Source organism: Mastomys coucha, unplaced genomic scaffold, assembly GCF_008632895.1.
Source record: "Mastomys coucha isolate ucsf_1 unplaced genomic scaffold, UCSF_Mcou_1 pScaffold22, whole genome shotgun sequence".
Classification (NCBI taxonomy): domain Eukaryota; kingdom Metazoa; phylum Chordata; class Mammalia; order Rodentia; family Muridae; genus Mastomys; species Mastomys coucha.
Genome location: NW_022196905.1, coordinates 182537460 through 182549680, shown reverse-complemented (window position 1 = coordinate 182549680; position 12221 = coordinate 182537460).

Below are 12221 nucleotides of genomic sequence, written 5' to 3'. Positions count from 1 at the left end.
GATTTCCAGATCTCTAAGTGCAAGTTGTTTTTTCCACTGCTTTTATGTTGGAACAGAGCAAAGGAGCTCTCAGTCCAGGAATTAGAAGGCCTGCCTCCATTAATATAATCTTAGGTTCTCTAATTTTGTTTGAAAATTCTAAAAACAAATGTTAAAATTTAAGTTTTAACCTGCTTCTCAGGATTGTGAGTTGTTTCTATCATCTTCTCAGCCGGTGCCACAATTGTTTTACAGGTTGAATCTTCCAAGAGAACAAAAGTAAAGTTTGCATGTTAAACAAGCTACTGGAATTTTTATGATGCTTCCATAAGCCGCATGGGAGTGCTCGCTCCTTCATTTCTCTTCAGTGTATGTGGCTGAGTTACCATATTCCAGAAGACAGTTCTGTTGCGCAGCTCTAATGTACTGAAGGTGAAGGAGTACAACTTACTGAAGAGGGGAGACAATGCATGGGATCTTGGTGGATTAGGGAGACTGAATTCCTTCCATGGTGGATTAGGGAGACTGAATTCCTTCCATGTCAAAGTAGAGAAGTGCCTGGAAGCCTCCTGCATAGAGTACATAATGAGATGAGCTTTGTCTTCCTTTCTTTCACCTTTTTACGTAAGTATCTATAACTCTGTAGCATGAAGAAGTAAGAAGTAAGTTATAGGTAGTGACAAAACCGGATTGATCTGTGTGTCTCTGTCAAGGGTGTACTCTGTCAATGATGTGTGAGAGCACATCATTGTGTTCCTCCATGATCCTGAGTTGAAGTGTCAAGTTATCTCCTGGGTTTGTTAAATAAGTTTTTCATAGCTCCACATGTATCAAGAAACTTACTTATTATTTTACTTGAATTTTCCCTGAAATATATTTATATATTTATATCATAAAGATACCTTTATGGGGCAAAGTCCAGCTGGATAGCCACTTGATCATTTTTTAATGCTATTAACTGTTAAACACCAGTATGCCTCAAATATTTCCCCATGTATAACTAAATATACTTATTGTCCCATAGAAGCAAATTTAGACCTTGAATTAAATCCCCAAGGATTATCTTAACTGTAAGAGCCAGTTTTAAAGTCAATGTAGTTCTCTGACAGAGAATTAGGAGTGGCACTATTAGGCAGGAACCATGGTGGCCCACAAGCAGTCTTGGTGCTGGAGAGGTAGCTGAGAGCTCTACATTCAGATGGGCAGGGGCAGGAAGAGAGTGAGACACTGGGTTTGTCTTGAGCATCTGAAACCTCAAAGCCCACCCCCAGTGGCATACTTCTTCCAACAAGGCCACAACCCCTAACAGAGCCACTCCCAGTAAGCCTAAAGGAGGCTATTTTAATTCAAACTACTAGAATGTCAGTAGGAAAGTGAAGTTAATCTGCTCAGGGAGATGTGAGTTACAAGTTATAAGCAGTTTGGTTAAATTTTCACAGAAGTATTAAATCATGCAATTGGAGTTTTAGAAGCTTTGTAAGAATGGGCCTTGGACAGAAGGGAAGGAAGTCATTGAACTTTTCCAAGCAGATGTGTGAGAGATGGGAATACAATATAAGGTTGGCATGGCAACAGTATATATGGCTCTATCCTTCTAAGCCACACCCAGAGTATACAGGAAAGAAAAGAAATGCTTCTCAGCCTATGATGGCCTAGGGGTTTTCCCTCTATCCATCAGATATCCACCCTGAGAAGGAAGAAACCCTGCCAGCTATAGAACAGTCTCCTCACTAATACTATAATCAGCTACCAGTAACAATATAAAATATATTATATAAATTTAAAATATACTGTGTTAAACATGTATTCAGCCCTGTGTGCCTGTGTGCTTATGTTCAGGCAGTATAAACTGGGGTTTCTTTTCACCATCCCTAGTCTGGAATTTTGACATATCCCTACAGTACCCAGAGACTGCCTTGATCAACACTTATGCTATTAAACTGATAGAAACTGAGAACTCATGGAACACCTATTTGCACAGTTATTTAAACAGTGTACATGATCACATGTCCTGAGGCTTATTACTCATTTCCTAGCAGGGCTGCATTTTATTGAAATTATGACTCTGATATAACACTAATTGGAGGTCTTTCACAAATAGCCTGAGAGTTGCTTTTACTGCTACTGAGACCCCGTACAGGGTCTTCGTTACTATGATATGTACAACTCTCATTAGTTTTCCCCTATCAACAGAAAACAAATTTTCCCTGGTGTGGAATAAATGACCAAATGGGAAATACTATTAATTCCACATGAAAAAAAAAAGAAAAGAAAAGAAAAGAAACATCTTTTAAAAATACATTCAGCTTCTAAAACTCAGCACTCGCCATTCCTCTGGCACAAGACACAGCCGTTTGCAGGCATCTCTGCAAAGAGGCACTTCTTTGGCATCTCCTTATGCAGACTGATTTTCACTAGAGTCAGTCGAGCGGAGACACCATTTTTTGTGCCAACACAGGCTGGCTTCTTTACAAAAGGATAAGTCACAGCCTCAGAGGACACGCCTCAGAGAGTACACCGCCCTCATCTCACACTACAGACACTCTCTCTTCCTTTGTTCCAAGGTACTGTAATGACGCTACCGTCTATGAAGTTCACCCTGCACCTTCCGAACTCCACACATTGCCTTGGAGTTCAGGAATCTCAAGTCTGCCACTATCTCTGTGTTAGGTTTGGAAGAAATTAGGACAGAGAAATTAGGGCTGAAGAGCAGCTCTTTTTTTGCTGAATTCACAAGAATATACAAATGAGCTGAGGACAAAGCAATTGTTATTGGAGTTGACTTTTTCATAAGTTTGAGATTCCCCAGGCTGGTCTTTGGAACTGGTATGCATATCTGTTCTTGGGCTGGAAAGCGAAGCAAGGAGAGAAGAAGGAATATTATCAGGCTCCTCAGATCCCTAACTATACAAACTATTCCTACATGTCACAGGTTATACTGTGTGACAATTGATCATCACAGCAGTCTGAGGGCTAGAGATGTGCCAGTGTTAAGGGAGTACACATCTGCCCTGCAGCTGAAAGAAGCCAAGGACAAAGTCCATCCTGGTAGTCTTTACTTTTTTTCATTCATAAACCTACAGAGACTGTTCCACAAGACGGGTGACTCTAACCCTACTAGGACAAGGCAGCGGTGGCCCTTCTGGTGAGATGTTGATAGAAACCCAAGCACTAGCCAGGCACAAAAACCAGAAATTTCACTCCTCAAGATTACTAGTTTCAATTTTTGATCACAGTTAACTTAAGTGGACTTAGAATCACCTAAGAGACATATCTCTGATGATGTGGTGAGAGTGGTATTTTAACTGAAAAGGGAGGAGAAGTCTTTAGGATGAGCAAGCACTAGCTATACCCTAGCTGGGGTCCTGGGCTGTATACAAAAGGGGACCATTAAGGAGATACTAAGCTGAGTGCTGGCACTCAACTCTCTGCTTCCCCACTGCAGATGTAATATGACCAGCCAACTCATTCCCCTTATCCCTTCAAACCACGAGCCAAATCAAACCTTTCCTCCCTTTAGTTCTTTTGGTCTAGCACTTTGGTCATAGCAACAAGGAAAGTAGTGAATAGGAGAGATGACTAGCCACAGGAAGTAGACTTCATGCACATGTGATGTGGATATGGATGTGTGTATCACAGGGGTAATATGATACAGCATATCTGGTAGGGAGACTATTCAGTTCAAGCATGGTAAATGTACAGTTGAAGAATAGGATAGAGAGGATGGAAAGAGGCAGAGAAAGTATCGCTCTCCTGAGGTAGGAATACTTGGTGAAGGAATGAAGAAAGAAGAGAGTGAATGAATTCACTGTTTCCTCCTAAATTTCACCTCTCTTCTGTTCCCTCTGCATATCTATTTCAATCCTCTCATCAGCACCTTGGCTGGGGTATAAATCACATCATCTCTGCTTATAACCGCTTCTTTCTTCATCTAGACCAGTAGAAGAGAGTCTGATACCAGCTGGAAGACACGCAGAATTTCTGGCTGGCTTTGGCATTTCATAACAGAGCTACTTTGTAACTTGCTCATTCACAGCTGTTAGTCTCCTCCCTCGCTGTGGCAGAACTTATCTTTTGGAATAGAAACACCATGGAAGGAAGATGTGTATTTCTATGCTTCAGCTCTGTAAGTGACTGCCTTCAGTAGCTCTGGTACCAGCAAGATGCCAAGTCTGCCCTTCTGTGCCTGCCAGCATGGGTTCTGCCACCCCCAGCAATTTCCAAACAGTTCTTCCAAGGCAAATCACAATACACTGTACACAGTTATTGTTTTTATTGATAAATCCACTTGAAAGCTGTGGGTGGGTTTTAGGGGTACCCAAATTTCCTTAGAAAAGTATAGAGAAGACTTAAATTAAGAAACCTTTACCTATATATTTTGAGGAAAATGTTTTCTTTCTCCCACAAGGGAACTGTTTTGATAGCTACAGAAAGTATGGTTTCCAAAGGACTTTATTAGTTCAAAGAATTGCAATAGGAATGTCATCTGATCTGCCGTTCTATATTTTTAAAGTGTCAAAGTTCTGGCCAGGTCTTTTCATAGCCCAAGAGAAAGCCTGGTGACTTCTTCCTGAAGCAACCCTTCACAGGCTGCATATTTTGCATAAGTTAAGCCCTTAATGGGCAACTCAAGGATTGTATAACCTTCTGCATTTGTTTTTCTTCTCTTTATCCCCTTTTTAAGAATCTCCTCTAGGTGATTCATCAAGCATACTTCTTGAACCAGCTGTGAGAGATTAAGAAATGTTATTTGCATTCATGAGAAGAGTTTTCAGGCAAGGCGCAATCTGCCTGTTGAATACATTCATTTAAATAGAAAAAAAAATGGCTTACAGCCCAGCTAAATGCAAGCAAGGGGCACATGGGAGATTTAAATAAGAAGTCTCTGCATGAACCATGCACAACTTTGATCATAGCTTCAAAAGAGATTAGATCTCACCATGTGCAACATGGTTTTAGACCATAATGTCTACAGCTCTGATTAGAGTCGGGGCTCACAACGTCGTTGTGTCTCCTTGAACCTTACTATCTTAGTTTTAGTAACCCTGCTTTTGGACATGCTTCTTATGCGGTAAGACAGCAAAGTATCAGGGAAGTGTACACAGCAGGAAAAGCCCTAACATGGGCACAGACCCGGGACTCCTTACAATGGCGTCACCAGCAAATTAACTACTATCAGTAAATCCTAATTAAGCAAGTCAAAAACTCAAGACACAGACCTAAGATACAACCCAACAGTAGAGCCAATTTACTAGGATATTTTAACCAACCAATTGACCTTTCTGAGTTCTTCTCGCTGCAGGTCTAGTCTGAAATACTGGAACAACAGATCACCAAGACCCTTTTGAACATGACCTCTGATTTGATAGACACTGATGCTCTGCAGGTCTGTTGTCTCTCTTCGATTTGAGATGCAGCAAACCTTTCCCTTGAGTCTTTTAGACATAGACTAGATGATGAGAAAAGAAAACATTATAATCCTAGCATAGTGAAGGAGACTGCTTCCAGCCACAGCTCTGTTCCTGCAGTGCAAAGAAAGCTCTACCTGCTGTTATCCTTACAAGTTCATGCGCAAGTCCAGTGAATTTGTTCCCTCTTCATTTTTAACTTATTACTTAAAATTTTTCTAAAGATAAGCGTTTAAGTAATTCTTAAGATGTTTTAAAGCTAAGATGGTAAAATTCCAGATTTTAAGGTATCAAACTAGTAGAAGTCAGAATCAAGTCACATGAAAAATCTAGTCTGTCTCTTCTTTCTAATGTCTTGCTTTTTATTTCTATTCATTTGTTCTACATTTTGGAGGGAATCTATAAACCTATAAACCACATACTGCCATTTTCACATTTTCATTCGCAAAGCCTAACATTAAGGAAAATTCAGTTTTTACTGTTTCCCTGATGAGGTAGAATTTTACAGTGATCTTTGACATCTACCTAGAAGCTGTTATTCATGAGTAATTACAAATACCAGGATGAGGAATAAGGTCCAGTTTGCTCTAATCATTCAGAGGCCATATATCCTTTTATATCCATTTTCTATTTGTAAACAGCTTAGAAGAAAATGGCAAAAGAATGAAAAATATAAACAATAATTTATATCTCAGAAAGACTTTTTATGCTGGTGACATATAAAGTTATGAATAGACCTTTTAAATGGAAATTTACCTTTGCTAATGGTTTATAGAAACCCTTGTGCTGGAGAGATGGCTCAGTAGTTAAGAGTAGTGGCTTCCCTGCTCTTCTGGAGGTCCTGAGTTCAATTCCTAGCAACCCCAGATGGCATATAACTGTGTAATAATATCCAATGCCATCTGCTTGTATACAGGTGTACATGCAGATAAAACAATCATAGACATAAAATATACGAACAAACCTCAAAATTAATTGTCTTTAAAAAGAGAAAAAAATAAAAGGAAGAAATCTTTAGATCAGAGCCAAATTGCAATGCAAATGCTTACAAAATGCTCTGACACATAAAAGCCTTATTTTCTTGATATTGAGAATAATTCACTCTCCAAGACTGAAGGATAATATTGCTAAAAGTTTACCTACAATTAAGGAAAATTATGGCATACAGCTTTAGATTCAGATATATGACTAAGGCTTTGTTGCCAGTGTTTGGGGTTAGGCTGGGATATCATTAGAGCCCAATCAGATTCAAGGGACCTAAATTTCTTCTATGACTCCGTGACCTTTGCCTGTCCCTCCCAGAACCAGAGATTGAACCCAATAAAAGAAATGTCTCTAAATATTTAGAGAAATGTTTATACCATTAAAAAAATCTATACTATAAAGGCACAAGTGCTATAAGACTCATAAATATCTTTTCACTTGATGCTCCTTTTTAGGCATTGTAGGTTTCAAACTTGTCCCAAGGTATTTTCATTAACTGCTAAAAACACTCTTCTGAGACTTTAAGGGTTAAGAGTTACTTGAAAATATTTTTAAACTTAGAGAAATACAGTCGTCTGCAGCTCTGCTGTTTAATTCCGTATACTTGTGAACTTTCTGGTTCTCCTCTGCTCTTCATTTCTAGTTTCTGTGGTGATCAGATGCTCTTTGGCCTGATACAAGTCTTCTTAAGTGTATTGACTTGTTCTTTTCCATGTTATCTATCCTGACAGATAGTCTGTACATTGGAGAGGAGTGCATACTCTGCAGCTATTGAGTATCCTGTTTGTGTCTGGAAGACATTTAGTCTAGTGTTTAGCAATGCCACAGTTTCCTTGGGGATTTTCTCTATAGCTGATCAACCTACTTTTAATTTGTATCTCCTACTTTCCTGCTCCTTTATGATGTTAATGCTTTATTGTGGTGGCCCTGCTGTGTTCATGGAAGAACTCCAACCGAAACCAGAGACTTAGCTCGCTGGGGGTTTGGAGCCTATGTAAATGACTCAAGGACCAGATACCAGCTCCTTAGGAAGCCGTGATCCTTTGATCCCTCTTCCCCTTCCTGGAATCCCTTGTATCAATGTTTGAGCTTTGATGTCTGATTCTCACCTAAATGCCAATTGCATACCTGTACTGTCTTTGAGTATAAATGCTCCCCTGTCATTTTAGTAAAGCGCACCTCGATGAGAACCTCTCCTGGTGTCATGTCTCTTGTCTCTCTTATCACCCATTTACTTGCAGGACCTCAAGTTCCCGTTCGTGGAGCTCCCACGGGATGAAGTGAAGCTAGGAGCTCGGCTTCCTTCACTTTATTGGTTCGTTGGTTTGTTTTTGTTTGTTTGTAATGGGGTTTTACACAGTCCAAGTGGGCCTCAAACTCTGTAGCCAAGGCTGGTCTGTCAATTATGATCCTCCTGCCTCTGATGAGATTAAGGTTTGTTCCACTTCCCCCTACTCTTCTTATAATGTTGCCGATGCCTCCTTTCAGTTCTATCAATGTTTATATACATTGTATATAAACTGTATTATAAATACATACAGATTTATAATTCTATGGCTAGGTGATGGACTCGCCTTTTTATCGTTATGTAATGTCCTGCTTTGTCTCTTGTGGTAGGTCCTGACTTACGGACTCTCTTATGTAAGTATACACACACCAGTTCACTTTGGGTTACCATTTGTATACAATATCATTTCCTAATATTTCTATAGTAGTTTATCTTTGTCCTTAAATCTATTATGAAATGTTCTTCTATCCAACCAATAATTAGGACTTGCATTCTTATGCATTCAGGTACTGTGTATCCTTGCTGGAGAAGCAAATGGATTAAACCATTTACATTTTAAAAACATATTAATAGGAAAGGACCTAATTGGCCTGTCTCCATTGTTGTGTGTCATCTTGTGACTCTTCTTCCTTGTGTTGTGTTCTTTCATGCTTCACTGATTGTTTTCATTAACACATTTCACTTCCTGTGTCTTTTTGTAAGTACCAGAGATGTTGTCTTTGTGATTACCAGGAGATTCACCTCAGTAATTAAATTTTTCATCATCAATATTTATGTTTGGCTCTTTTGTGATTTTACAACTCATCCTTGAAATTATCGTTCTGTGAACTGTTCTGAGTTCACTGAGCGTCTGTAAACATTGTTTTCAATTCTCTTTCAGGTAATTCATATAACTCCATTTCATTAGTAACAGCTTCTGGAGACTTTCCTGTTCTTTTCTGTAGATCATTTTTCCTTCTTCATTTTCTTTGATTCTGCATTGATATTTACATACTGGGTGAAATTCCTACCTTTATTTATCCTCAGTAAATGATGTAAAGAAGTCCTTCACAGAACAACCCAGTGAGAGCTTTAAGGTTCCTCTCAGCACCTTCCTGCTAGTCAAAACCATCATCTTAGTTCTTAGCAGTGTCTAGCATCTAATAGACTAGATCTTCTCTGCATTCCAGAACAAGAAAAAAGTCAGTTACTCAGGGAGTTTCAGAGAAGATGGGATATTGGAAGCAGCTAGACTTCATCCCTATGGAATAGGTGGATCTGGGACTTCTGTGTTCACCAGGAACAGAGTGGCTATGGCAGAGGCTCATAGGCTAGTTCAAATCTCCATTTTATCAATGGCATCCTGGAATCTAGAGTGAGTTAGGTCCATTGATGGGTGCTCAAACACAGGGAGAACAGGAGCTACTCTTCAGAGAGCCTATTGGGCAGGAGGTGCTCCCATGAGTGTCCACATGTTCACCCAAACGTTCATTTGTTAGAGCCACTTTAGTATCTAACTAATTGAAAGTCTCATCAGCACTGTGAGACAAACAAGAGACAACAGACCATTGGCAGCCCATGATTTCCTCCTAATCAAACTGTGCCCAAGGTCAAGGTGGGAGGTACTATGGGAAGAAGGTGTCTATTTTCCCAGCTGTTTCTTATATAGCTCATTTTGCAGCGCTTGGGCTGCAGCTGCCTTTCAGCTAATTTCTGTGCTTCTTGTGAATTGCCTGTATGCTTGCTGTGAATTCAGTGCATCTTTGGTAATCGTGGAATAAAGCTTCTGTTCTGCTGCTTTACACATGCCCTGGAGGCTGTGTGTTGTACAATGTAAGGTACTGTGTTAGAATATGTGATACCTGACTTTCAAAACTGCTTCATCACAAGAATATGTTTGCTAAATAGTTTAAAATTTTGCATTGATATTCATAACATATTGATCTATCACTTTTTATTTTTACACTCACAGAGATGCAAAGAACTTGTTTTTCTTTTAGTTTTCTTCTTCTTAATACTTATTTACTTCTCATTACTAACTGAAGTCTATACTTTCTCCAGACTTAAAAAAAAAATGGATTTTTTTGTATTATGCTCCATATTCCACTCCGGAAGCCACATTCAATTTAGCTTTCTTCTCTTGAGCTGGAGAGATGGCTAGTCAGTTAAAGTGCTTGGCACACAATAAGAGGACCAGACTTCAATGGCCAGGACCCACTAAGTGCTAAGTGGACAGCAGTGGCTCACTGTAATTCCTGCATTGGAATGGAGAGACAGGATCTCCAGCACAATATGGCCAGTAAAACTATACAGGCTAGGAAATTCAGAATTTGACTGACAGACTGCCACACCGAGCACGGTGGAAGGAACAACAGTCAAGCAAGAGTTCCTACATCATCCTCAACTCTGCAAGCACAGGCACAGTTCCTTGTAAATGCACCACCCGACACGTACAAACACCCACACATGTGGACACGCTCATGCACACTACACAGTATACACACAGAAAAAAAAAATCGGTCTATTTGTTTAATTTGCATGTGATGTTCTTTTTCATCTTGGAAATTCTGAAAATTTGGGGGTTTGCTATTAATGTCTAATTGTTGAAAATTCTGGGTCACTTTTCCTAGAACTTAAAAGTTTTCAATATGTGTAATCAGCTTTTCTTTTATTTCTGGAAACAGTTTGGATGTCTGTTAAGTACTGACTCTGTCTCACAGCTTTGATTTTCTTCTTCAGAGCATGGACAGTATGCATGGTGGACCTTCTTTTTATCCACCATTCACTTTACTCTTAATTTGTTTGCTTCCTATTATTTTATTTGTTGTCTATCTGTTTTTCTTCACGCTTACTAAGTTCAGTTTTGCTTTTCTTTTTGGTTTGTTTGTTTGTTTGCTTGTGTGATGTTTGTTTTTGAATTCACATCGATGGGTCCTTTTCTATTTAGTCTTCATTTATAATATAAGCCTATATTCTATTTCTCTCTTTGCAAATTTAATTAATTTCTTTTATCCTTCTTGACCTTCCTTCGTTTGTAAACAATTTTTACCTATTCTGCTTCAAACTGTTTTATCTGTGGTTCTGGCTGCTATGATCTACCATTGCTGTTTTATCATTCATATTTCTAAGTGATTTTTTGACAGTGCACAATTCAACTTGGAGTGTTTACGGTATAGTTTTATGAGTGACTTTTAACCAAAACAAAAGCTTTTATTGTCACTTTCTGATTTTTACACTATTATTGCAATGAGATTGTTTTCTTGCTCACTTGGCTCAGAGGTAGAGGGCCCAGCTCAAGAGAACCCTTGCCTGGTAGTTCTTTCTAATAGATAAATACTGTTAAATAAATAACTATTCAACAATAGACTGGGTTTTCACAAAATATTTTCAGCTTTCTTATTCCTTATTCCCACCACTTTCTTGTGACCAGTGGGTCTCATTTGCACGTGTGGTGTGTGACTCTCTGGAGGCAGACCTACTTTTTCTGAGGGTATTGCTCTCAAGCCCCCCTATCCTGTGCTGCTTCTCTGAATTGTTTCAATCTGGGGTTTGTATTTGCCATTTGAGGCAAACTTTTTTCTTGAGATTTTTCATCCTGTCACTCATATAGACCATGAACTTTTTCTACTCTTGAATTATGATGGATTTTATTTGTTTATGATACAGTTTCATATAACAATGCCTGGCCTTGAATTCCTGACACATCAACTTCCATCTCCCAGGAGCAAATCTTATAGACATGTGCTACCATGCAAGGTTTATTCCTTAAGACTTCCACTCTGTCTTCAAATGTGTTTTGTGGTCTCAGAGTTTTTTGGGGACTCATTAATTTCTTCTCTTTTATGACTTGAAGGTTGTATTTTCTATTTATGAATTAATTTTTAGGTTAGTATACAAAGTGAAGGGATTCATTAGGGTACTTTTGGCTTATTTGTTTGCTTTTCTTTTATGCTTTAGAGATAATCTCAAAAATTAAAGTTGGGAATCTTGATTCACCTACTTATTTTTACAGTATCTGTCCTCAGTATCACATGATAAGAGTAGTACTGTATTGTGTGAACATTCCTTCAAATGCATCAACTCAGTTTCCTGATGAGAACAACATCAGACAGATGCCAATAGAAGACTCTTTTATAATATCCCTTGGCAGTGCCCTCAAATTTCTAAGGTCATAAAAACAAGGAAAGTATTAGAAACTGTCATAGCCCAGAAAGGCTTAAGAGAAGAAAGCTAAACTGAATGTGGCTTCCGAAGTGGAATATGGAGGATAATAAAAAAAATCCATTTTTTTAAAGTTTGGGGAAAGTATAGACTTCAGTTAATAATGAGATGCCAGATTTTGGTTCATGGATTATTAATATATAATAATTGTAATACTTCAAGGTGTTAAAAGTAGGAACTGAGGATATGAGATTATTATCATTATAATTGTCAAATTTACTTTGCTAAATCTGAACTTTTCATTTAAAAAAATCTGAATATTAAAATAATAACATAGATATGTAATCAGAAAAACTCATATTCATCAAAGGTATGATCTACCAAGATGAACTCTCAATTCTGAACCTCTATGCTCCAAATGC